A 23,274-nucleotide genomic window follows, 5' to 3' on the forward strand; every position below is an offset into this window, starting at 1 on the left:
AAATATTTGATTTGAAAATGGTTTGCATACCAAAAAAAATCTGATATTTCTTTGAGAAAGAGCCTAGAGAAGACAGAAACGACACCCCAACATTCCCTGACATAGTAGATAGATTGACTGGATGGATGGAGTGTCTTTCTACACCTGGTATTCATTCTGAGTTGGTGGCAATTAATCACACGATCAGATTCACGGTGAAACTTTGATCTCTTATCACTCTTGGTCTCATGAATCTGTTGAAGTCAAATAGTCAACCAGGCTCTACAAGCTAGCTGGGCTATGTGGGCCAATGATACTCTTTATTTTTTGCCACCCTAGAAGTCCTCCCGCGGTTGACCACCTTTATTGAACTAATGGCACCACCTTTCAAATATTAATACTAACTGTGATGGTTAGACTAACTGCGAGTTGTTGACTGTCAATCTCAATGGAGCTAGTGAGACACGTTTCATCAGGGTGCTATGTCGCCAACATATACATCATGTAGCTTTTTCATAGTGATATAGCACCATCTGTTGATCTCTATAGATCTGACGATCGTGAAGACTTGTCATGTGTCGTACTTGCTTCTTACCCTAGGCCCCTCATGCCTGGCACCACCTCAGCAACCAAACCATGCTCGAATGACTCCTGGCCATCTTTAGCATACATTCTTTGGTGAGACTTGGTCCCATGAGGACACATGTCCACCAGGAGCCAACTTGCTATTGTAAATCCCGTGCAACTTCTCCATAGCGCGATGGCACCTGCCATCGATCTGAAATGATCTGATGGCCATGAATGATCTACCCCTCTTTACTATGCTAGCTACATGAAAATATGGTCCCATCAGGACATGTGCCACATGGGTGATACATCGCCAATGTTATCTCTTGAGTAGTTTCTCATAGCACGATGGCGCCTGCCCTTGATCTTTGCAGATCTGACAGTGGAAGACTTAATCCCAGACTACACTAGCCATGTTGATGATCTGGTCCCATGACACATCTGTGCTTTGACCTGGCATATGTGGTGGTTCTTCATTGGTCTAACAAATTACCACCCTGGCAGACTCAAGACTTGACCCCACGGAGCGGCCACATGTCGACTAAGAGCCATGTCGCTATGAGAAAATTGAGGTCAATTTCCCATAGAGCCATAGCGCCCAACTGATGACATGTCCTCTCTCTTGCACGTGGCTCCCTTTGATTCACCACCATGGCACTAGACTCCACCAACTAGGCAGATGGGGTATGAAATGGGATCCAACCACTTGCTTGAAGCTCTTGCCGTTGATTTCTTCTGTTGCCGCGAACCTTGCCGCTGACAATAGGACTCGCCGTAGAAATAACCTTTGGTCGGCTAGGCACTATGTCGCTATAAGAAAACTCATGAGTTTTTTGATGGTGACATGGCGCCTTGCCACCTTTTGAACTTTTTAGCCTGTCGTGAAACTAACCGCCTGCCACTAACTTTCCCGGTGATGCAGCCTACCCGCCATCAGACCTTTCCGTTATGCACTATGTCGCTATGAAGATTTCTCGACCAACACGTGATAGAGACATAGTGCTTGCGGCGTCACAAAACTTTTTCGACCTGCCCTTCATTGTAACCTATTTGCTAAATGTGGACCCACCATGGAAACGTGTCATTAGCTCGCCATCTCACTATCATAAATATTGTGCATCTTTTCCATAGCGCAATGGTTCCATCCGTTGATCTCCTTTGATCTGATGATAGAGAGCTTTTGGGCTGCAAAAAAATGTTATAAGGTCCGAAACTTGGTATTTTTCAATATTTCCATGGGTATTAAAATATTACTAATTGGGGAGGTGACCGTTGGGTGGGGTAACATTTGAATTTTGAAATTTGGCAAGGAAAACAAAATGTGGTAACATTCTGGCGACTCATAGGGGATGCAAGCCTGCTATGTATCAGACCAGTGCCTACGAAAAAATCCATTGGGCTATGGAGTCAAAAAATGGATCTGGAAGGTATGCATTTGAGAACTATAAAAAGCCCTAACCTTTCTGCGAGGAAAACAAAACATTGAAAACCCTTGTTCTACTTCTGGAACAGGAAACAAAAACAAAACTTCCTCTACAACCTGAGACACCTCAAAATCCGCTACCTCACAAGGAGGCGGCTGTGCCCGCGCACTTCTTGAAAAATAGGAAACAACAAAAAAGAAACTAAACTACTCGTGTACATGGATCCACAAATTTTTAGGAATAGGGCTTCAGATAGATCCCATTGACTGGAATGGGAAAAATCTCTCCATTTGGCCTACTCAACTGAAATGCATTAGCCTATTTGCAATTGGCAATCAGATAGGGGTCACTCCATAGTGCATCAAATTTGGAATGTCTTCCTAGTTTTTCTCTATCTAAATCCCACTTTAGAACTAAATCTCCTTCTCTGAAGGTCCTAACCCTAGCCTTCTTATCAAAATTCCTCTTCATCTGCTACTAATGTTTCTCTAGGGTTTGCATAACCTTATTTCTCTTTTCTTCTAATTCAATCAGCTCTGCCATTCTTACAAACATGGCATTATCTTCAATCAATTCTAGCTAATGAGCCAACTCCAAGGATGGGAATTCCAATGAAATTGGGAGTCTAGCCTCCCTACGATATACCAGAACAAAAGGTGAATTCCCAACAAATCTCTTGGGTGTTATCCTATTAGCCCACAGAGCAGTTCTTAATTTCTTATGCCAGACCCTCTGATTGTCTTCTATTGTCCTCTTCATGATTCTGATCAGATTCTTGTTGGAAGAATTAGCCAAACCATTACACTGGGGAAAGTAATTTGATGATGTGCTCAGGTAGATATTGTGATTCATTGCCCATGCACAAATCTGGGTTCCAAAAAAAGACTTGGCATTGGCCGAAATGATAGTAGACGGAGCACCAAATCTAGATACAATTCCATTAAGGAATTCAACAACTGATGGCTCTGTGGCATCCTTCAAGTCAATTGCCTCTGTCCATCTAGTGAAATAATTAGTAGCAGCCAAAATCCATTTATGACTTGCATTAGATGGAGGATTAATGGGGCCTATAAAATCCAACCCCCACTGGGAAAAGGGCTGATCCACCTGAATAGGATGAAGGGGGAGAGTTGCAAGCCTTTGTTTGCCTGAAAAGAAAGCACATTTCTCACATTTTTTCACATATCTAAAAAAATCATGGAATAGAGATGGCCAATAATAACTAGCCCTCATGATCTTCATGGCAGTTGTTCTTGCAGAGAAATGGCCACCATCAGGGCCATCATGAAGTTCCTTAATCATCCTCTCAGCCTGATCCTCTTCAATGCATCTCAACAGGGTTCCATTAAAATCTCTTCTGAATAAGATACCATCAATTACAACATAGGGAATGGACTGCAGTCTATATTGTCTCCTTTTAGTCCTATCCAATCCCTGAGGGTATCCATTCCCTGACAAGAAGCTCTTCATATCATTTATCCAGCTCCTGGGACCATTAACATTTCCTTCCTCCTGCTGCTCTGTTATTACCTTAGCAACCTCTTCATCAAAATCCTGGCCTGATAACATTTCCTTGCACAATCCTCTCCCTCTGACCAGCTTGGTAATCTAAATATCAACATCATACTCCATTACCTTAGTGATCCATCCAACTCTCTTTTCACTGATATCCTTGTTTAATAGGAAGTCTTTTACACTGGCATGCGACACCAACAAATGGATCCTATTGTGGGATAAGAGGTGTTTGAATTTCTTCAAGGCTCTGATGACTGCAAGGGCCTTCTTCTCAATAAATCCATACTTATCCTCATATTCCTTGAGCCCTTCACTAAAGAAAGCTATGGCTGCTCCTCATCCTTGTCATTTGTTTGAGTCAAGACAGCAGAGATACTTGACTCACCACCTAGAGTGTAGAGGATGAAATCTTTCTCAAAATTTGGATTCATGAGAGTAGGGGTTGAGGCTATGGCTACCTTGATTTCTTCAAAACTCTCATTCCCTTCTTTGGTCCATGAGAAGACCATACCTTTCTTAAGCATAGCTGTAAGAGGTTTCACCATGGTAGCAAGATTAGGAATAAACCTTCTTACAAAATTTATCCTACCAAGGAAACTTTGCAGCCCCTTCTTGTGTTTAGGAAGAGGAAGGGCAAGTATTTCCTTTATTCTTTCTGGATCAATGGTCAAGCCATCCTTAGATACAACGTGTCCCAATAATTTTCCTTGGTTTGTAGGAAAGACACACTTGGCTGGGTTAAGGGAAACCCCAAACTCTCTACATCTTAGAAATACCTGTCTTAGATGATCAAAATGATCTTCTACATTTTTTGAATATATAGTTATATCATCAAGGTATACTAAGAAAAACTTGTCAATTAATTTTTTAAAGGCCATCTCCATAGCCTTTTGAAATGTGGCACTTGCATTTCTTAGTCCAAATGGCATCTTGCAATAAGCATAGGTGCCCCATTTAGTAGTAAATGTTGTCGTATGTTTTTCAAATTCTTTAACCAGCACTTGATTATAACCAGAGAATCCATCAAGAAAAGAGAATCTCCTTGAACCACTGACCTTGGACAGGATCTGTTCCATGGAAGGGAGAGGATGGTGATCTTTAAGAGAAGCCTAATTGAGGTCCCTAAAGTCCACACATAGTCTAATTTCTCCATTTTTCTTCCTTACAGGGACAAGGTTAGCTACCCATGATGAGTGTTTGATAGGAAATATTATATTAGCCTCAATCAACTTGGATAGTTCTTTTCTCATTAGAGGATCAATCTTAGGATTCACTGGCCTCTATTTTTGCCTTACTAGTTTGGCCTTATCAATTAAATCTATGATATGCTGAAACAAACTAGGGTCAAACCCTTTTAAATCATCATATTTCCAAGAAAATAAATCATTAAATTCTTGACATAGATGGATGAAGTATTCTTGCTTAGTTTCAAAATATACCTTCCCCATATTCAGAAATTTTCCATCAGCAATTGTAACTAGGGCATAATCATCCTTTTCTATAGCTAGATTCATTCCTTTGCCTCTTTTTTGATCATCGAGATTAAAGACACTCTCCAAGGTAATGAGACCCTTGGGAAACTTGTTAGAATTGAGATGAATGATTTGATAACCATACTGATCTTGCAGTCTTGACTAGTTTCTATCTGAGAATTCTGCCTCATTCTAAAAGAAACTCACAATTGCTCATCAGAATCAAACACCTGCCAATGAGTTTTGTTGTTAGGGATGGAAAGCCTCACTACCACCCTTATTTGTTGCTTCTTCTCTTCCTCAAGATTCCCTGGTACATCATAAGCTGCACCCACTACTGCAAGTCTATCAACATGTCTATTTTCTTTCCTAGGAATGCTCTGAATATGAAATACATTGAAGCCCTCAAGAAAATCCCAGACTCTATGTTTGTAAGACTTTAGTAGTCCATTTCTTGTGATATTCTGGTTTCTCACTTGATTGACTACCAACTCACTATCCCCATATACTCTCAAGGCTTGAATTCCTCTCTTTTCAGCAAGTAAGAGACCTTGAATCAAAGATTCATACTTGGCCACATTATTTGTGCAACTGAATTGGAGCCTAAAGGAGAAGTAGTATCTTATTTGCATAGGAGAGATCAACATAACACCAGCCCTTGATCCATTTCTATTCCTTGAGCCATCAAAGTACATACTCCATATTCCATTTATATCATCATTAGTCCCAATTAAATCAAGAACTTGAGCATCTTTCTCTATTATGCAATATGTATTAAGACCTGTCTCAAGAGTCTCTAACATAGGCTCAAACTAATATGCATTAGCCCACTCATCCAAGAAGAAATCAGGAATTTCTACTATGGAAGTGGCAGGCTCATTTACTATGTCATTTTCATCCATCTCTAGAATAGGGCAATTCATGTTGATGGGATTGGGGTTGTAAGATTCAGTGTGATGAAGGGCTTGAGGTACTGCTCTAATTGAGGCATTGGCTACATATCTGGTCTTAAATGACATATATGACCAATCAAAAGATATGAATCTACCAATTTGAGCAGTGAAGTCTCTTGAAAGATAGATAGCAAAATAAGGCTTGACTTTAGCAACAGATATGTCTTGAATCACAGTGCAACCAGGGCATGCATGTAGGGCCATCTCCATGCTCCTAAGGATGCCTACAATTTTGACAGTACTACCATCTAATTGTAACACATCCCTAACAATGGGCTCATATTTCATTCCTAAAGCATCAACAACACACCTAGGCATTACTAAGCTACTAGCCCCTGAATCTATCATGTAATTGTAGACTAATTTGCCCCCTATAATCAGAGAAACATATAATGGAGGAGGTCTAACCTTTTTACTTGTCTCCACATCCCCTGCTAGTTTTACTAGACTTGTGGCACTCTCCATGGTAGATGGCTGATCCTTGGGTTCAATGTTCTCTAACTCTTGTTGCAACATCCTCTTTTGTATTGGTATGGTAGAAATGCTATCCCACATGGAGATATTCACATTGGTCTTCTTCATTTTCTCTACCACATTAAATGGTGCATTAGAAACTTTGGTAGGAACTTTGGGAGCTGCACTTATAAGAGGTTGAGATGGGGCAACATAAGGATCACTTGCATCTTTCTTTCTAGAATCTTGCTTTTGCTGTTGTGAAGTACTTGTTTGTTCATTTGCTGCATGTATATGAGGTCTAGCACTTGAAGTTGAGGCCTGCTCTAGAGAAGGAGGGGCAGCATATTCCATAGCTCTCTTCTTACTTCTTGTGTTATGAGCAAAAAAATCCTGGTTTACATTACAATGCTCCCCAATCTGATGATTCATGAAAGAGAAATCATCACATCCTTGAATATATGAGGCCTCCTTGGGATGATCTTCCTTGTATGATTGCTTTGCTGCAGGTTCTTTGTTAGTCAAGGCCAAATATGATTCTACCTTCTGGCACATGCAATAGGTATAAGAATAGTTATAGGAAGGATAGAAATCTTGATCTTGGGCCAAGTTATTTTGAGGGACTATAGCTCTATTCTGATTTGAACTTGGAGCAGAAGCATGACTATTTTGCCTACCTTGATCAAAAGAGCTATTCCACTAATTAGGAGACCTACCACCATTTGGAGCTTGATATTGCAATTGGGGAGGCTTGCCACCTTGAGCTTTCTGCCTTTCTAAGGCCACCACCTTGTTACTCATTTTTTGTATTATAGAAAAACTATCCTCTAATCTCTTCCCTTGGCCCTTCAACTCCCTCCCCTACTCTTGCAATTTTTTATCTAGGGTCTTCTCTCTTTTTTCTATATTTAGCACTAAACCTTGGAGCATCTCTTTGAGTTCATCTATCCCATTTGAGGATGTGGAAGCTTGAGGAATTGGAGGAAGGGCTTGTAATGCAGAAGTTGTAGGAAGAGGGGTCATTTCTGGTTGGTGATTGGGAACATCAGGAAAGAAAGGCATAGGGGGGCTTCGAGCCAACTTTCCTCCTTGTATCAAGATGTTCTCAACTTTTATGGCTATCTCATAAGCATTAGGCAAGGTATCTCCTCCCATAGTTTGGATTGTAGTGGCAATATCACTATTAAAAGCTCTAATGTAATGCAAGAAGGCATTACCAGGGGTAGGTTTCATCAAAGTAGGTATTCTATCCCATGTCTTTTGAAATCTATAGTTAAAATCAGTCATACATTCATGGAGGGCCCTTTTTATTGTAGTCAGCTGCTCTAAAAGTGACAAATTGTCACTCTTATCCTCAAAATGTTTACATAATCCTACTCCTAGTCCATCCCAATCAATTATAGAACCATGAGCTAAGCCTCTATACCACTGCAATGCTTTTCCTTTTAAAGATGAGGCTAGAAGTCTAACAACAACATCATCCTCTGTAATACCATGAATATTACAGACATTTTCTACCTCTTGGATATGCTCTAAAGGGGAGATGGAAGTTTCACCAGTAAAATTGGGTATACTTTTTAGTGAAAATACTGGTATATCATGTCTTTGGGCTAACAACAGAGGACTTCCACCATTAAAGGTGGCAAAAGCATGAACTCTTGGTTGTGCCATGTAAACAAGTGTTCTATTGATGAGTGTTGATGGCAACCTAGGCTGAGTTCTAATAGTAGGAGGAGTAGAAACATATCTTACAGGTATATTAACTATTATTACACCCCTAGCTGGTGATAATGAAGTTCTAGTCCTCCTTCTTCTAGGATTTGAAAGAGAAAGCTCTTGATATTGAAATTTACCTCTAGAAGATGCCCTTGTTTCAGCTTTGGGCATGAGTTTCTGCAACTTTGGCCTGGAACCAATTTTGTTGATGTTCAGAGTTGCCAAGTACTTTGAAGGATCAGCCTCTTAAAGGCTTGAATACTGAAGCCATCACTACCTCTTCAACATTAATCTCTGAAACTCTTTCTTCTTGACACCAGTAGACTTTAAATTTTGTTTGAAAAAGTGTCCCACCAGGTGTGCTAAAAATTGTTGTCACTTAGGTTTGCACCCTTGTCCAAGGCCTATGCGCGAGGACAACCTAGTGAAACATGGAAACAACCTCCAAGCTATGGGACTTGAACTGCAAGGTTGAGTCTCTAGAGAAGGTTGGATTCCTCTTACTATCAGGGTGCACCTATCTACTCTTAGAAGAAAAAGGGGAAGAAGGAGATGTAGAAAACAACTCTACCCTACCTAAACTATGGAGGTGATGCACCGAATAGAGTGTTCAGACTCATTTCTGCCCATATATGCACTACAAAACCAAAATAACATTCAAGAGACATACACATTTAGACTTATGTCAATCAATAACCACATACAGATCAGGAAACCAAACTGAATAACACAAGGAAAGGGAGCATTTCACTTATATATTATCCAATAGCTCAAAAATAGATATAGTATGCACTACAGATCTCAACAATACACCAATGAGAGGCAAGATGGATCCATATGCACATTGATGGCTGAAGGAGATGATACAGAATGTTATACAACTCGGAGACAAAGGGAATTTTACACTATAGATCTGCAAGCAGTAGCAGAGAAATCAGAAAGAGTCAACCCTAGAAAAAGATCACAAAATTGTCTTTATAGGTCAGGCATAACTGAAGATTTTTGCATTACATTTACTTCTCACCTACTGGCATTAACTTCTCACCCTAGGAATCCAATCAAAGATCTGATTTGAAAATGGTTTGTGTACCAAAAAAAATCTGATATTTCTCTGAGAAAGAGCCTAGAGAAGATAGAAATGGTGCCCCAACATTCCCTGACATAGTAGATAGATCGACTAGATGGATGGAGTGTCTTTCTGCACTTGGTATTCATTCTGAGTTGGTTGCAATTAATCACACAATCAGATTCGTAGTGAAACTTTGATCTCTTATTGTTCTTGGTCTCATGAATCTATCAAAGTCAAATAGTCAACCAGGCTCTACAAGCCAGCTGGGCTATGTGGCCCAATGATACTCTTTATTTTTTGCCACCCTAGAAGTCCTCCTGCGGTTGACCACCTTTATATAACTAATGGCGCCACCCTTCAAATATTAATACTAACTGTGACGGTTACACTAACTGTCAGTTGCCGACTGTCAATCTCGACCGAGCCAGTGAGACACGTGTCATCAGGGTGCTATGTCACCAACACATACATCATGTAGCTTCTTCATAGCGATACAACACCATTCGTTCATCTCTATAGATCTGACGATTGTGAAGACTCGTCATGTGTCATACTTGCTTCTTACCCTAGGCCCCTCATACTTGGTGTCACTTCAGCAACCGCACCATGCTCGAATGACACCTAGCCATCTTTAAAATACATCCTTTGGTGAGACCTGGTCCCACGAGGACACGTGTCCACCAAGCGCTAACTAGCTATTGTAAATCTCATGCAACTTCTCCATAGTGCGATGGCACCTTCCGTCTATCTGACTTGATCTGATGGCCATGAACGATCTGCCCCTCTTTACTACATTGGCTGCATGAAAATATGATCCCACCAGGACACATGGCACCCATGCGCTATGTCACCAATGTTATCTCTCGAGCAGTTTCTCATAGCGCGATGGCGCCTGCCCTTGATCTCTGCAGATTTGATGGTTGAAGACTTAACCCTTGACTCTACTGGTTGAGTTGAAGATCTGGTCCCATGAAACATTTGTGTTCTGACCTGGCATATGTGGTGGTTCTTCATTGGTATAACGAAGCACCACCCTTGCAGACTCAAGACTTGACCCCACGGAGCAACCACGTGTCGACTAGGCACCATGTTGCTATGAGAAAATTGAGGTCGAATTCCCATAGCACCATAGTGCCCAATTGATGACATGTCCTCTCTCTTGCACATGGCTCCCTCTGATTTTCCACCATGGCATCAAACTCAACCAACTAGGTAGACGGGGTATGAAATGGGACCCAAACACTTGCCTGAAGCTCTCACCGTTGATTTCTTCCATTTTCGCGAACCTTGTCGCCAACACTAGGACTTGCCGTAGAAATAACTTTGGGCTGGCTGGACACTACGTCACTATCAAAAAACTTGTGAGTTTTTCGATGGTGACATGGAACCTTGCTGCCTTTTGAACTTTCCATCCTGCCATGAAACTAACTGCCCTCCACTAACTTTCCCTGTGACGCAGCCCGCCCACCGTCAGACCTTTCCGTCGAGCGCTATGTTGCTATGAAGATTTCTCGGCCAACATGCAATAGCGACATAGCGCCTACGACATCATAGAACTTTTTTGACCTGCCCTTCATTGTAACCTGTTTGCTGAATGTGGACCCACTATGGCAACGTATCATCAGGGTGCCATATCGCTATCATAAATATCGTGCATCTTTTCCATAGCGTGATGGTGCCATCCGTTGATCTCCTTTGATCTGATGGCAGAGAGCTTACGGGCTACAAAAAATGTTATAAGGTCCGAAACTTGGTATTTTTCAATATTTCCATGGGTATTAAAATATTACTAATTGGGGAGGTGACCATTGGGCGGGGTAACATTTGAATTTTGAAATTTGGCGGGGCAAACAAAATTTGGTAACAAAACCTTTGAGCAATTCTCTTATCCACCTCCCTGCTATTTTTTCCAATGCTATTAAGAGCACTAAAAAGATTCTTCATAATAACTATATTCCTTTCAAAAAAAATATTGACACAAATCTTCAATTTGGAAATCATAGGTCTCATTTTTGCATCTTTAATAAGTGCATAGAAAATTGGCATTGCTTGACCCCTGTCCTATTGTCAATTTTTTTTATATAGTCTTGAAGCCCATAATCGAATGGCTCTTTCTAATTTTTTCCATTCCAAATTGGTAATAATCATTTCATCAATTTCAATTATCCATTTTGGTGTTCTAGAACCTTCATGTTGATTATAATTAGGAGATATGTTATGTTCTTGTCCATTGTCATTTTCAACATGGTACATCATGCAATTTACATTATGGACTAGTAAAATCTCATTATCCAAATTTTCATTCTCTAAATTTTCAATCCTAAAATTATCATTATCAATTGCTACACTTTCATTCCCATAATATACATATTCATTATTTTACTCTATGATTTCACTTTCGATCAATAGGTCGTCAACTTGACTCACATTTAACATACATTGTCTCTTCCTTCGGTGATTTACCTTGTCCCTTTCCCTATATGCTACAATATCCTCGTTTGATACCTTCCTTTTGCATTCAATGACTACTAATCCCCATTCAAAAAATAACATTGGACACCTAATCATAAATTATAGAACCTTTTTCGATTGTATGGGCCCCAAGAAATTAGTTTTCTCCAAATTCATGAAAATGGCTAGCAAAAAATGTGATTATTGGGTCTGTAGTGACACAGAATATTTTGGAAAAAGCATGCCAGTATTTCTGGTACCTGATCCCATATCGGGTACCCAAAATGGATGCCCAAATTTTGGAGGGAAGTCAAAATTTGGAAAGTGTAGGCAATGTATGATTATTATGATTATCATTATTAATATTATTATTATTATTATTATTATGACCTATAAATATAGTATATTAATATACATGATTATTATATTATATTATTATAACTATTATTATTATTATTATTATAATATATAATATATATTAATATTGTTATTATTATTATTATGACAACATATGTCACTACGGGCCCCAAGGCCCCTAGGGACCTATTTGGCTATTTCGAATGCATCGAAAGGGGTCATCAGTTTCGATGCATTCAAAACAACAAAATAGGTCCCTAGGGGTCCCAAGACCCCTAGGGACATATGTTGTCATAATAATATGTATATATACTATATTTATAATCCCCTTTTGATAATATAAGTATAATATATTAATATATATAATTATTATTATGACAACATACCTATATGGTTGTTTCAAATGCATTGAAAGGGGTCATAAGTTAACCTAACACCCCTTTTGATGTATTTCATGACAACATATGTCCTTAGGGGCCCTATGACCCCTAGGAACCTATTTGGTTGTTTCAAATGCATCGAAAGGGGTCATATGATAATTTATGACACCTTTTGATGCATTGCATGACAACATATGTCTGTAGGGGTCCCAGGAACCCTAAGGACCAATTTGATTGGTTCAAATGTGTCAAAATAAAATTTTGATGCATTTCATTACAATATATGTCTCGAGGGGCCCTATGACCCATAGGTAGCTATTTGGTTGTTTTAAATGCATCAAAATGGGTCATAGGTTAACCTATGACCCATTTCAATGCATTTCATGAAAACATAAGTCCCTAGGGGCCCTAGGATCTCTAGGGACCAATTTGGTTGGTTCTAATGAGTCAAAAGTGGTCATAGGTTGATCTATGACCCCTTTCAATGCATTTTAGGACATGTGTCCCTACGGGCTCTTGGACCCCTAGGGACCAATTTGGTTGCTTTTACAATGTATGTCCCAAGGGGCCTTAGGAACCCTAGGGACCCATTTGGTTGGTTCAAATACATTGAAAGGGGTTATAGATTAACCTATGACCCCTTTCTATGCATTTCATAATAGTGTATGTCCCTAGGGGCCCTAGGACCCCAAGGGACCTATTTATTTGATTCAAATGCATATGAAGGACATATGTTGTCAAGAAAAGTGGTCATAGGTTAACCTATGACTCCTTTTGACACATTTCTTGACAACATATGTCCTTCCCATATGGTTGATTCAAATGTGTCAAAAGGACCTATGACCCTTTCCAATGCATCTCATGAGAACGTATGTCCCTAGGGCCCCTAGGACCCCTACGAACCCATTTGGTTGGTTAGAATGCATCAAAAGGGGTAAAAGGTTAACATATGACCCCTTTCAATCAATTTCATGACAACGTATGACCCTAGAGGCCCTAGGACCTGTACGGACCTATTTAGTTTTTATGAATGCATTGAAAGGGGGCATAGGTTAACCTATGACCCCTTTCCATGAATTTCATGATAATGTATGTGCCTAGGGGCCCTAGGACACTGAGGGACCTATTTGGTTATTTCAAATGCATCGAATGGGATCATAAGTTAACTCATGACCCTTTTTGATACATTTCATGACAACATATGTCCCTAGGGGCCCTAGGACCCCTAGGGACCTATTTGGTTGTTTCGAGTGCATTGAAAGGGGTCATAGGTTAACATATGACCCCTTTCATAGCACTTCACTACAACATATGTCCCTGGGGGCCATAGGACCCCTAGGGACCTATTTCATTGTTTCAAATGTTAACCTATGACCCATTTCATAGAATTTCATGACAACATAAGTCCTTAGGGGCCCTAGGATGCCTAGGGACCTATTTTGTTGTTTCAAAAACATTGAAAGGAGTTATAGGTTAACCTATGACCCCTTTCAATTCATTTCATGACAACATATGTCCCTAGGGGCCCAATGCGTCAAAACTAGTCATATTTTAACCTATGATCCCTTTTGATGCATTTCATACAACATATGTTGCTAGGGTTCCTAAGAGACCCATTTGGTTGGTTCAAATGCATCAAAAATGGTCATAAGTTAACATATGTCCCTAGGGAGCCTATGACCCCTAGGGACCCATTTACTTGTTTCAAATGCATCAAAAGTGCTCATAGGTTAACCTATGACCCCATTTGATGCATTTCATGACAACATATGTCCCTAGGGGCCCTAGGACCCGTATGGACCTATTTGGTTGCTTCAAATGTGTTGGAAGGGGTCATAGGTTAACCTATAGTCCCTTACGATGCATTTCATGACAACATATTTCCTAGTTCAATTGTATCAAATCGGTCACAGTTTAACCTATGACCCCTTTCGATGCATTTAATGACAACATATGTTCCTAGGGGCCCTAGGACCCCTAAATACCAATTTGAGTGTTTCAAATGCATCAAATGTGGTCATAGGTAACCTATGACCCCTTTTGATGCATTTCATGACAACATATGTCTCTAAGGATTTGGTTGTTTTGAATGCATCAAAAGGGGTTATACGATAACCTATGACCCCTTTTGACGTATTTCATGACAACATATGTCCCTACTAGCCCGAGGACCCTTAGGGACCCATTTGGTTGTTCAAATACATTGAAAGGGGTCATAGATTAATCTATGACCCTTTTTGATGCATTTCATGACAATATATGTCCCTAGGGGCCCGCGGACCCCTAGGGACCCATTTGGTTGGAATGCATCGAAAGGGGTCATAGGTTAATCTATAACTCCTTTTGATGCATTTCATAATAACATATGTCCCTAGGGGCCTTAGGACCCTTAGGGATGTCAAAAGGGGTCCTAAGTTAACTTATGACCCCTTTCGACGCGTTTCATGACAATGTATGTCCCTAGGGGCCCTAAGACCCCTAGAAAATCATTTGGTTGGTTTGAATGCATCAAAAGGGGTCATAGGTTAACCTATGATCCCTTTCAATGCATTTCATGACAATATTATATTCAATAGCAATAATATAATACTATATTTTTTAATATAATAATAATACATTACTAGATAATTTAACAGTAATAATCATATATATTAGTATATTATATTTAATAATAATTATTGTAATAATCATAATTATAATCATAATCATAGTTAATTTAATAATAATCATAATTATATGTACTAATAATAATGCCCACACTTCCCAAATTTTGGTTTCCCTCCAATATTTGGGTGGTTTCCTTTAAAAATTTAAAAATTCAAAAATGTCACCACTTTTTAGGTACCCAATTTCATATCCTGTATCTGATCTAGTATCAAATTCCCAATTTAAAATTTTGTACCTAATTAAGTTTGGAATTTACCAAAATTGTTTTATCAACTCAAAAAACATGTTTGAGAAAGGTTTCACTAACATTCATACTTTGAGTAGCCATTTGACAATATTATTTTCATCAAAATTCCATGAAATGAAAATGGTTTTTTTATAACACTCTCAAGATTCCATTGATATAATTGTTGTCAAATTTTGAGTTTGATAAGTATTTATTAGTTAATTTTTAATGAAGATGATTGTAAAGTGTTGATTGACATACTAATTGAAAAATAGCTATAACTTTCAAATGCTATAACATTTTTGAAATCCAAAAGTTGTCTCACATTCTATGCTTTGCCTAGTATAAGGAAAAATAATTAAAAAATTATTTTGGTAAAGTTTTCAATTATTTAAGGTGGTCAGATAGGGGAGTTTTTTAATTCTATAAAAGTTATAGTAGACAATCCATATTTAATTATTTATTTGGAACAAAAATACCAAAAAACATGCATCACATTCAGGCATGAGTCTACTTTTTATATCTATAATTATATTTAAAAAATTATCATTTGATTTTGATTAAGGTGGCCAAACATACAACTACTTTTTATTTTCACCTTAAAATTTTTGTAGTACTACATTAAAATCCAAACTTTTTGGCCAATCAAATATTTTTTTCTCTAGTTAAGGCCTAGTCATTTAGAAACTACATTCAATTTTCTATAGATTATTTTCTTACAAATTTTTGATATAAAGTGTAGAACCACATTAAAATTATGTGTCAAGTTGGCATAACCCTGATTTGCTACTTTTTCACTGCTATTTAAGGCCATAGTTTGGTTGACCATCATCCTACGCATACCCTGTTAAGCATTCCTCAAAAGTTTAGGGTTTGTCTTCCTTAGAAAGACATAGGTGACTTAGGCTTAGGTATGAATCAACAATTGTGATTCACCCACATTGCCACTTAAAATTTCCCTTTTTAAAGAATGGATGCATGTAATGCATCAGGATTCAAAATTAAGATTCATCCTTATCAAAAAGGATTGTAAAATAATCCTTAAGTCAGATAAAAAATGGTTTACATATTAGTTTGTGCCAATACAAATAATTATGTCAAAACTATATTGCTCAGCATCTAAAGTCCCTCTTTCTCAGCACTAACTATAACTTCAATGCTATCACTCAACATTTGAGTGACTCAACATGCACTGCTTGCTTGGCACTTGAATCACTCACCAGAGACTGTTTGCTTGGCATTTGAGGGACTCAACACTTAAGTGGCTCAACACTCACTATTTACTCGGTATGCTCTATCTTATATGTTGTTCTTGACATATATTACATGTTTGGCATGAACTAAGTAAATGACTTATAATGACTTAAGTGTATAGACACTCACTTGTCAAAACAAATCTAAGATCAACAATCTCCCACTTTGACATGAGTGTCAAAAACACTTGGTTATGTATTAATGATATTATCCTTACAAGAATAACATAGATATCTAATACCTATTTAGCTTCTATACAAAATTTCAAAATATCAAAATTTTGCAATACATGACTTATCAGTCATACCTCAAAATTTCATAACTCCCCTTGAGTTGATTTTTTTGTTCTATACTCTATATTTGAACCAAAATCTTTCTCCTATTGAGTAGATTTGCATAAGCTAAGCTGAAACTCTATTTCTGTTTGTGTTTGTGTCTATTTCTTTGTCTCTATCTCCCCATACTCTTTATCACTTCTTGTTCTCTTATTCCCCCTTTGCTCTTACTCCCCCTTTTTGACACTTATGTCAAAGGGTTATACACTAATACTGTGTTTGTTTAAAAAAGATTTGTAGACCTCTAGTCTAATCTTTAGAGTTCCATCTTGATAATCACAAGGTACCTAAAATGACATGATTTGGATGGCTAGTTCATCAACAAAGTGTATTAAGCCTTCAAGTGAAGAAAGATGAGGATCATTATTCATGAGAGCTTCAACATAGGCTAGTTCCTTTTGCAGTATCTCCATGTGTGGATTCAATGTAGACTACATGCATATTAGTTTAGACTTGATGTTGGCTTCATCTACATGTAATAATGCTAACTTTGGTATTGTAAGAGGGCATAGAAGCGTTTCTCACCTTGGGCTGGAGACTTTGGTAGAGTTATGCTAGATGTTTGTATAATGCTCTCCAAGTTTATAATATAACTCCTAACTTCCCTTATGAAGAATGTAGTATTACTCAATTTGGTATACAAAGAGAAAATATTCTCTAGTACCTTCTTCATACTCTCTATTGTGGTTGCTAATTCAACTTGTGATAGTGTAATAACACTTGATATATTTTCATTGACTTTATTCTAAAAATTTCTCTCAAACCATTCAAGTAATTTGACATTTGTATCTAGGTCTATGTCATTAACCTCTTCAACTATACTAGTTAATTATTCAATCATTTCTTTTTTTTCCTCTGGAGTTGGCAGATTGAATGCATCAAGAAAAATCTATTTGATATCAATCAAAGCTTGTCTCTCCCTGCACTCCATTCTGAGCAGTTCTTGATTTTTCTTCTTTGTTAGAGCCTCTTGGAGAATGCCCATTTGCTCAATTGTGATGGTTGCAAGATCAAATTTAGGAAACACAATCTCTTCATCTAAGCACACATCACCATATGATGTTACCTCCTTTGCCTTAGATGTGGTTAGACTTTTCCTTAAGGATTATAATTGTGTAGCTTCTATGCTCGGCCTCTAAAGAGCTTTATTAGGAGTAATAACAATTTTTGGCAATATTACCATTCCTTCTATTGTTAATTGCTCCTCTAGTTTTGTTGAAAAACATGGCTCTTCAGTCTTGTCCTTCTCTTTCTCAGTATTACCAGTAACACCTTGATTTTATGTTGTAGGTCTACAAGTGAAATCGTAACCTATTTGAGCTTGAGCTCCATCTTGATCTATTGTGGTAATCTCATCCTTCTACTCACTAGATGTTTCAACTTTTTCATTTGTCTTTATAGGTTCATCTCTAATGACTAGAGCACTTTGTAATATTGTACTATTAATGGAGATTGCTTGCTCCTTTTTGTGATACACCACAATAGGAAATGGTGGTTGTACCATGGTAGATTGAGGAAGGGATGTAGGTGTTTCTAGTGTTTTGTTTCCTCCCTTTTAGATGCCTTATCTTCCTTCTTAATCTCATCAGCATTTACCAGAACAAGATTCTCACAAAGTTTATCTTGTGTAGTGGATTTAACCTATATCTTCTTCAAGTCATCCTCTATGAGGGGATTGATTTTCTAAGTGATAGTCATAGAAAAATCTTTAACCTTAATAGTGTCAATAATTGCACTTATCTCCTATTGAGGACTATCACTTGGTACTTGTGTATTTGGTACATCATATTATATTTGTTGCTTATCTATAGCTAGTGTCTAGGTATCTATGTTCATGTTTGTGCTTCCCTCAACTATAAGGAAACTTGAAAGAAAGAATATAACCATTTAGACATAACCCATATTAGGTTTGAAATAAATTTGCAATTAAAATCCACTTGCAAAAGAATAGATAACATACCCCCAAAAATTATGACACAAGATATGCCCTAGGAAACCCTCATTGAGGGAAAAACCTAGCCTCCAAAGCCATCCATCACCATGTATTATTCAGAAAAAACACAATTGCAATACAACCATGGAAGCCTTCAAAGTGATAGCCACAACCAAGAAATCCATGTGAAGAAGCATAAATCCACACATCCTATGCCATGCTTCCAACCTCAACAAATGCTTCTTTGGCTAACCTGTCAAACCTTGTCCTACTTGAATCTTTTCCTTTTTTCCTTTTTATTCACACATACATCAACTACCCTTGTGGTTGCTTATATAGTAGCAAGTCTCACAAAAACACCAAGTGGTATTACATAAACCATGTGCTATCTAACCCATTGACCCCATATTTAATATTGGAAATGTAATTCTTTTCCCCAATATTAAATAATTCAATGAAATATTATCATAATGTTACAATAAAACTCATCATGTATATCCCATGAGAATATTTACATGTTGCACATCCATCTAGGTGTAACATTACATAATAAAATAAAATAATACAATATAACAATATTATGCAATGTGAGCAACACCCATTATCTCAACAATCTCCCACTTGTTGTATACATTGCATAGGGTCAATCTATAGCAAGATAAATGAACAAGAGAACAATCTCTCCTAGCACATCCAATAGCATGGATCAAATTACAACATGTTCTTCACCCTGCTACTTGCAACAAAATCAAAGTATCCAAGATCTAAAACATGAATGAAGCCACCTTCTATTATGCCATTACCACTAGACATACATAGAAGCCATACAAAGAGAAAAGCCACCCAACTTGTTGCATTAGAAGATCATAAAATCTTATACCAACTAAAATGCCAAGCACAAAAAATTGATCCAAAGGTAATCACATGTTCCATAGTTGTCAAAATATCCATTACTAAAATAGCGCCCACAGCAAGTCCAAAACCCATCTAACTATCGATACCTCCAAAGGTATACCAAGTAAATCTCACAATCATCAATACATCCAATCTATAATCTACAATCACAAGCGTCGAGAGCAATACTATTATGGTATTCACAACACACGCCCCATTTCGAGTTCGAAATGGGGAACCCCAATTTTTTTTCGACTCCTGATTCTCATTTCGAGAGTCGGGAGAAGAGAATTAGTTTATTAGTTAGATTATCTGAGTAAAAAAAAAAAATTTAAAATTTTTTTTTTTGCATGCGCGCATACCAAGGCGCATGCACTTTAACAAGCTAGGAGAGGAGGTTATAAAATCCCCTCCTTCCTACTCATCTCATTTTGTTCCATTACCTTGATTTGACCAAGGGAGGAAGGTGAGGAAAGCTCTTCCCCCCACCCCCTCTCTCTCTCCATTTTGCTCTGCGAGTGCCCATTAGAGTTGTGTACATGTCGCGATGCCCTTTTGGGCGTATACCGCGCGTGCCTCGGGGTTGCACGTGTGCCGTGCTACTGTGGCGCCCTTCTGGGTGCATAGTGCGCATGGCACTACGTGCACTATAGGACCACGTGCACGTCGCTCTATCGTGGCGCCCTTCTGGGTGCATAGTGCGCATGGCACTACGTGCACTATAGGACCACGTGCACATCACTCTATCGTGGTGCCCTTTTGGGCACGCGGCCTGGGTGCGGCGTTGCGCTCGCCTATAGAGCCGTGCACGCGGTGCTCCGTCATGGTGCCATTTTTGGCACGCAGTGCACATGGCGTGCACTTTTTTTATTTTTTTTATTTTATTTATATATTTAGAAAAAATCTAAAGAAATTGAATTTTTTTTTTTAAAAAAGAAAACAAAAAAAAAGAGAAAAAATCATAAGCAAAATAAAAATTGGTTTTTGACTATCATTTTTTTTTTTAATGTGTTTTATATATCTAGTAATCAATTTTTTTTTTCTTTTTATTTTTTTTCTTGTGGCGTGCAGGTAATACAATCAAATGGCGTCCACATCTGGGTCAATAGCAAAGCCAGTTGTATACAAGTTTCAAGGCGTAACCCAAAGTCACAATTGCACAATGAACACTCTGATATCAAAGACACAAAACTTGGACACATGGACTTGGGAGAACTTTTGAGGGTTTGTAACAACCCAACTGAAAGATCTTCTTTGAGATCCGCCTTAATACGGTCTGGATTGGTAAATGCAGCATCACATCCTGGGACTGTTCAGTTAGCTGAATTGATCATGACCTTATCCTGACATTTTGTTCCTGAGGAAAGGGTGGTAAAGAGTTTCACTAGGAAAGCAGTCTTGGATCTATGACCTGATAATATCGAGAGAGTCTTTCACTTACCCAGAGCTGATCAATTTATTAGGCTTTCATATGAAGCAGTTGAGAGGTGGCATAAGTATCATCACCAGGAGGCCATGGACATTATATATTCCTCATACTTCATTGAGAAGCCAGCTCGAGGAAAGACAATCAGCAAAGTAGATATGGCTCGAGGATATATGAGGGATGACATTGGATATTCAATCATTCTCCTAAGCAGAGTTATGGGATTTCCTGCAGTAGGTCATCTTGCTCCATTCATGGTTAACTTCATTGAAACCATTAGACATGCAAATATGCCACTAGATTGGGCTACCACACTTAGTGAGAACTTGTGTGATCAGTTGCAGACAATAAAGGACAAGAAGAAGTTCTATATGACTTCTTATGTGATATATCTACTTGTAGCGAGAACCACTGACTATCCCAGGTTGTAGAAAAGGGGCAGTATGTAGGATCCTAATGAATGGTCGTATATAGTTTATCCACAGCTAGTTAAGAAAAAGATCTCGCCACAAAGCAAAGAGTACCAGATTTTCAATGATGCCTTTATCTTTGCTATCACTTGATTCATTGAAGGTGACTATGAAAAGAGATTGTCTGATGAGGCCAAGGCACAAATCATAGCTCTTAGTGCATATTTTATCAAGTTTCAAACATTTACATACATTTGGGTTGGTGGTGCATCTATCCATCCAAAAAAGCTCCCAAGGTACCCAAGTGATAAGTTGGTTCTGATGGAAATTTCTCGGCAGATTGAGTTAGCTTATGAGAGGATCAAGAAACAATGAAGGCCTTGTTGGGATTGGCCTTTTGTAATAGGGGCATACCAAGTAAAGAGACAGTAGGATATCCCATCCTTTGAGCAGGAGTGGGAGAACTATCCTCTTGAGGAATATAACTCTCCCCGGCCATTCTTTGATAGTGTTGGTAAAGTGGAAAATTTCACAGGAAAAGAGTTCTACCATGAGGACACCATTGAAGATCATTGGATGAATGCCACAAAGGACTATGATGTCCGTATCAGGGACTATTGTAGAATGACTTTGTATTTAGTAGAGAAGGCTCTCCATTTGACCATCCCGGATGAGATAAGGATACAAGATTTGCAAGAGTTATTAGATCCTTTATTCAATATAGATAAAGTTAGCGAGAGGCCCATTTTGAATGCAGAAATTGATAGAGAGGAAGGAGATGATATTAATCATCAAGAAAGACATGTCATCAGAATGACAAAGAGTTGGATCAATAAACCCTTTCCACTTGATCCAATTTAGGATACAGTGGTATTCAATATACATGCTCGCCTAGAAAAGGTAAAGGGGAGGAAAGTCACAGTTCCTATCTTTGCACTCCAATCTCCTATCAAGCCAGAAATGGTCTACCAGCTTGATCGTCCAGTGGGATATTACCATCAACCAGAGAAGAAGAAAGAAAAGAGGAAGAGAGCCTCTCCTCAGAGGATTCAAACAGAGCATGTTGAAGAACAAGCCCCTTTGTAGCAACATGAATCTACTCCCTAGGACCCTCAAGACTTTGGGATTTCTCATATCCAGGTTGATTTTCCATTGCCTCCTATTTTGTCAAGCCAGCAAGAGGAGGGAGAGATTCCAGCGACATCCATTTCTCTGATACATCAAGAGCTCATTTCTCATATGGTTGCATAGAAGCAAAGAAGGGTCAAGGTTAGAATGAACAAGAGGCAGAGATTTCATAAAAGATTAGTGCCTAATCCATCTATTCTTGAAACCATTCCCAAGGAAGAATCAGATGAGGATGAAACAGAGTCAAATGGGGAGGAAGAGCAAGTGCCTCTACAAGGGAGAACCCAATTTTCCAAAGCTACAAAATTGGAAAGAAAGAAGAATGTCACAAATACCCCACCACCCACCCAAGCTGAAATAGTAGAGCTCTCTTTGTCGAAGGATGAAGTACAATGATGGGTGAATGAGCAAAGAGAGCTAGGTGATGATATTCTCTCCATTCCAAATTTTTATTTCATTCCAATGGGTATAGAATTGGTTGGAGATAAGATTAAAGATACTTCTACAGGTGAATCTCAATAGCAAGATTGGATGCAGATGCCACCTGAGACACAAGGTCCTCATCTAATGCCCCCATCTTCACCTCTAGCTATGATGAAAGATAAGGTTTTAGTGACACCTCCACCTCTGAGTTTGGAGGAACATGTTCAGAAGGAATCATCATT

The sequence above is a fragment of the Cupressus sempervirens genome, chromosome 5 (genome assembly GCF_028749045.1).
Source record: "Cupressus sempervirens isolate cs-2001-9-10 chromosome 5, ASM2874904v1, whole genome shotgun sequence".
Classification (NCBI taxonomy): domain Eukaryota; kingdom Viridiplantae; phylum Streptophyta; class Pinopsida; order Cupressales; family Cupressaceae; genus Cupressus; species Cupressus sempervirens.